Source organism: Pinus tabuliformis, chromosome 6 (assembly GCF_031772625.1).
Source record: "Pinus tabuliformis cultivar Carrire ecotype Pingquan chromosome 6, CPIR1, whole genome shotgun sequence".
Taxonomy (NCBI): Eukaryota; Viridiplantae; Streptophyta; class Pinopsida; order Pinales; family Pinaceae; genus Pinus; species Pinus tabuliformis.
The window spans coordinates 1,458,721,482-1,458,727,587 of NC_142292.1; positions in this window are offsets into that span (position 1 = coordinate 1,458,721,482).

Sequence of the window (6,106 nt, forward strand, 5' to 3'; positions counted from 1 at the left end):
ACCATAGTCAATAACGGTCAATCATGGCCAACCATGGTCAACAATGGTCCAATGCCACATTGTGACCAACATTGTCTCAATATGAAAGTCGACCATGATCAAACACGGTCAACCATGGTCAAACGTCGCATTGTGACAAAGATTGTCTCAATATGAAAATCTATCATTGTTAACCATAGTCTAATGTCTCATTGTGACAAATAATGTCTCAATATGAAAGTCAACCATGGTCAACCATGTTTATTTTATTTCTTATAATATTTATGATAGAGTTTATATACCTTCGTTTATAATATTTATCTTAAGGTTTATCATAGGATTTTCTCAATATAAAAATCAATCATGGTCAACCATGGTCCAATGTCACATTGTTACAAAGATTGTATTAATATAAAAATGAATAATGGTAAACCTTGGCCAATCATGGTAAACCATGGTCAATAGCCATGCTCACATTGTTACAAAGATTATCTCTTGGTCCAACATAACAGTGTGACAACCATGGTCATCCATGGCCAACCCTAGTAAACCATGGTTCAATGTCACATTGTGAGAAATATTGTCTCAACAAGAAAATCAACCATTATCAACGATGGTTAACCATGGTCCAATATCGCAGTGTGACAAATATTGTCCCAATATGAAAATAAATCATGGTCCAATGTCATATGGTGACAAAGATTGTGTCAATATGAAAATCAACTCTCTCCAACCATGGTAAACCATGTTTATTTTAAGGTTTATTATATTTATCTTAGGGTTTATATACCTTGTGTTTTTAATATTAATCTCTTGAGTTTAATATTATTCCCTTGCGGTTTTCTTATTAACACATAAAGTTTATTAGTCCCTTGGGTTTATAATATCAATCCCTTGGGATTATTAATCTAAGAGTTCATATCCCTAGGGTATAATTTCATTCATAAGGTTTATAATATTTATCACTGGGTTTAATATCAATACTTGGGGTTTATTAATCTAAGGGTTCATATTCCTAGGGTATAATTTTAATCATAATGTTTATAATATTTATCGTCAAGTTTAATATAAACCCCGTGGGTTTATAATCATGGTCAACCATGGTCAACTATTTTCCAATGCCACATTGTGACAACCATGGTCAACAATGATGCAACATCACATTGTGACAAATATTGTTTCAATATGAACATCAACCATGGTCAACCACGGTCCAACATTGCATTGTGAAAAATATTCTCTCAATATTAAAATCAATCGTGGTCAACATGGTCTAATGTCACATTGCGTTAAAGGCTGTATCAATATGAAAATAAACCATGGTAAACATTGTTTGTTTTAGGGTCTATAATATTTACCTTAAGGCTTATCTACCTTGGGTTTATAATATTAATCTCTTAGATTTGATATTATTCATTTTGGTTTTTATTATTAATCCCTTAGGTTTATAATTTCAATCCCTTGGGATTACTAGGCTAAGGGTTCATATTTTCACAGTATAATATTATTTATAGGGCTTATAATATGAATCCTAGTCTTTAATATAAATCCCTTGGGCTTATAATCCTAATGTTGATCATGGAACTACTTGCTGCTAGCATTGGCTCTATTCAATATATCATGGATCTGCTGGTGGATGTGTTGAATCCGCTTAATAAAGTTTCTAGCCCTGTCAGCTTTGAATTAGATATGAGTTGAATCTACGTGAGTAGCTGCAAATGGAATGACTGCATCAAGGGGAAATAATGGCTAAAGTCCCAGCCCTACTTGAAAGGAGATGTGGCATGTTTGGCTATGAAGAGATCTGTTGTAGTTGTGTTGGACATAAGGGAGGCTTTCATCCCATGTGCATGGATGCTTCAAGTTGTACATACGTATAATGTGTAGAATGATCTTGTTGATGACCTTTGTTTTGGCATCAGTTTTGGGATGGAAAGCCATGGACTTAGTAAGTTTGGTATCCAGCATCAACTAGAGACTTGACCAAAATGCACTCATGAATTTGTTCTCTCGATCTGATAAAATATACTGTGGGATCCCGAAGTGTACCCACACTTGCTCAAAGAAGAGATTTGCACTGGTCTCTTCTATGATAGTCTTCTTGGAGGGCATCATAATGGCCATCTTAGAGAATTTGTGGACGACCATAAAGTTAGAATCATTGTCATTCTCAGAAGAAGGAAGGTCTGACATGTAATCCATGTTGACGAATTCCCAAGGTCGAATAGGAGTAGGAAGGGGAGTATATAGGCGTTGCTTCTTGATGGTTTGGCTTGGAAATGACACAGGTAGTGTAGGATTTAATGTACCTCCCAATATCTTAACAAAGGTTCAACCAATAAAAATAATTTTGCAATACTACAACACTTTTATCTAACCTAGAATTTCCAGTGACCTAACTGTAGTGTTCCTCCCAAATCATCTTGGCAAACTCGCTTGAAGGAACACAGATGTTAGGCCCCTATACTACTAGTGTAACCCCTTATTGTTATTAGTACAACCCACTTATTATATTTATGTACCCATGTAGTGCCCATATTGTTACTATTATGCCCCATAGAAGCCCACTGTTGTTATTATTGTGCCCTTACATTATTATTGTTATGTCGGCTTTGATTATGTTATGACCCCTTAGACTCCTATATATAGAAAGGAGGTCTTTTCATTTGTATCATCCAAGAATTGTTGATTTATGTAATGTAAAGGAGGTTTCCCCTTCAAATAGGTTGAATTCTAAAGTGTTGATCTATATTTTCTATCTTTTCTTGAGCCGGTTTCATAACATTTGGTATCAGAGCTTTCGATTCTAGGGTTTTGCTGCTCCAAACAGGTCATCGTGGCATTTTTGCTATAAATTTTTTTCTGCAACGTTTCAGAAGTTTCAAAAAAACCCATTTGAGAAGAAATCGTGCTAAACCTCGGGTCCGAATTTCAGAGTTGTTCGCACTATATTTGTGGAGATATGATCTGAGGAAGTTGGTCTTTTTGCAGACTCCTGAATTACATTCCAAACAGGTGACCTGGGGAAAAGTGTCATAACTTTCTCTCTGGGGATCGGATTGAAATTTCGTAAGAAGGTACAGAAAAAGGACGGACTATAGTTTCTTGTATGAATTTTTCATATCCAAAGGTCGAAACATTGACTCGTGGCACGTCGTACAAGTTATCTCTACTGAACTAGTCTATAATCAAGTCATTGTGGGAGATTATGCATAACTCTTTCTTTGAGAATCCAATTTGGATCAGACTGGTGGGATTGGAAAGAGGACACAGGGGGCCAATACAAGTCACAATTTTAGAACTTAAAGATTCAAAAGTACAGAGTTACAGTCGTTTCAAGATCGAGCTCCTAAAATCAAGAAAAAGCAAGATGAGGAAGTTTGATGGCAAGGATCCGGTAAATTGGATACTTCAAATGGAGCAATATTTTGATCTACATCATGTACCACTGTTACAAAAGGTATGTATTGCATCTTCATATTTAGAACTAGATCAATTTTTATGGTATGAAGGGCTTTCTTCTCTTAAACAACTTGTTACGTGATCAATTTTCACGAAGGAAATGGTAGCACATTATGAGGATGCAAAGAGAAACACTTTCTTGAGAGCAACACCACAACAATTGGAAAGAGTAAAAGGGCTTTGTGACATATTAGAAAGAAAAATTATGGAAACCAGGAAGCATACCCATCACAACTATAAAGATGGAAGTGTTGTTTCTCCTAGCCTTCCACAACCTACAAGGGTTACACCACAACAATTGGAAGAAAAAAAAGAAAAAGGGCTTTGTTACAATCGTGGTAGGAAATGCACTAAAGGTCATAAGTGTGCTGAGAAGAAATTATTTTACATAGAATATGAAGAGGAGGAAGAAAAGGATCAAGTAACACCAAAAGAAGAGGATATACGCCAGGACCCCACCCTAGAGAAAGAAGAAATGAATCAGACCATATCTTGTAAAGCATTGGCAAGAATTACCACTCCTCAAACTCTCAAGATAGAAGGACATATCAAGAAGAAAAAGGTGCAAGAAGTGAAAGATCACATCAAGAAAGAAGAAATGAATCAAACCATATCTTGTAATTCATTGGTCGAAATTACCACTCCTCAAACCATCAAGATAGAAGGACATATCAAGAAGAAAAATTTTCAAGAAGTGAAAGATCACATCGAGCATCAAGACATGAATCTGACCATATCTTGTAAAGGATTGGAAGAAATTGCCACTGCTCAAACTCTAGAGATAGAAGGACATATCAAGAAGAAAAAGGTTCAAGCAGTGAAAGATCACATCGAGCATCAACAACAAGTTCTCCAACTTTTAAAGGATAACACCACTTCGGTGCAAAATCAAATGAAACAACAGGTAGATAAACATCGTAGTGAAAACGGTTTTGATGTAAGTGATTGGGTATTTTTACTGCTACATCTCAAGCAAGCTATTTATGAGAAGGAAATGTTGGTAATACTACATGCACCTAAAAAATGGCGACCTTACCAAATGGGAAGGCTCTTCAAGGATGAGGATGTGGAAGCATTGTTTTGTGCTATTTATATTATCCAACCAGATTGGATAAATGAAGCAAGGGATGAATGGAAGAAGGATGAAGAAGTATGGCCACTTATTCAAAAGTTGCAAAAGATCACAATTCAAACAATATTGCCAGAAATTGAAAAGGAAGGAAAAATCATATTGGAACTTGGAGCAGTCACAGAAACAAGAACCCGACAACTACGAAATTGATCAATTTCAGAGTATCTCATCAAGTGGAAGAAATTACCCGCTGAAGATTCCACATGGGAGGACAAGAATTTTATACATAAGCATCAAGAACTACTCAAGCATTGAGGACAACGCTTTTTGAAGGAGAGGGGCATGTTAGGCCCTTGTACTACTAGTGTAACCCTTTATTGTTATTAGTACAACCCACTTATTATATTGATGTACCCATGTAGTGCCCATATTGTTACTATTATGCCCCATAGAAGCCCACTATTGTTATTATTGTGCCCTTACATTATTATTGTTATGTTGGCTCTGATTATGTTATGACCCCTTAGACTCCTATATATAGAAAGGAGGTCTTTTCATTTGTATCATCCAAGAATTGTTGATTTATGTAATGTAAAGGAGGTTTCCCCCTCGAAGAGGCTGAATTCTAAGGCATTGATCTATCTTTTCTATCTTTTCTTGAGCTGGTTTCATAACAACAGATGTGTCGCAGGTGGCATAAGTGTGCATCCTAGAGGTGAAATTTTAGAGGTTTCTTACCTTCTAGGAGTTTCTGGTATATGGTGTCAAATTCTGGAGCAATCTTGTAAAAATGTTGGCACCCCGAAGTCATGTGCCCATAGGAGTTGAGCATAATGATCAACGCCATGACTAGTGGTTGACAGAGGGAGTCTGTAACATTATTAGTGTTGTGCTTATTTTACTTAATGTTCTAATGGAATTCCTTCAAGCACGTGGACCATTTCTGATGGCAATCATTCTACAACTTCCCTTGTGCCTATATGAACTGTAGGTGTCAGTAGTATGTGTGGATGATGGTTTCCTTCTCCATAATGTAATTCTTATATTGATGATAGTCCTGTACAATGGAATACATTCATTTGTCATAAGCTGGATACTTGTAGACTATGTCTGAAAGTTTTTCATTGTGGTAAGCCACTGGATACCCCTACTCAGAAAGAACTACAACAATAGCATAGTTAGAAGTGTATGTCTCAATCTCTAATGGGTGTTGCATGTATGGTAATGTAAGCACATGTGTAGAGCAAAGGTAATGTGTCAACTCAAAAAACAACTTATGTTTGGTTTCATAAAAAAAATTGCTTTTTCTCTTCCCTTGGTGACTTGACTTAAAAACTAAGTGATATAAGAGAACCGCAACACGAACCCTCAATAGAAATTTGCAAGCCCCGGAAAGATGCAGAACTCAATTAGTGTGGTTAGGGTTGGCTAATATTGAATGACTTGTATCTTGGCTAGGTCCACATGCTCACCTTGCTCATCAATGATGTACCCCAGATATTAAACCTTGGTCATGCCAAAAGTGCATTTCTCCAAATTGGCACACACCTTGTGTTGTGACAAGGTTTGAAGGACATGTCGAATATGGTAAAA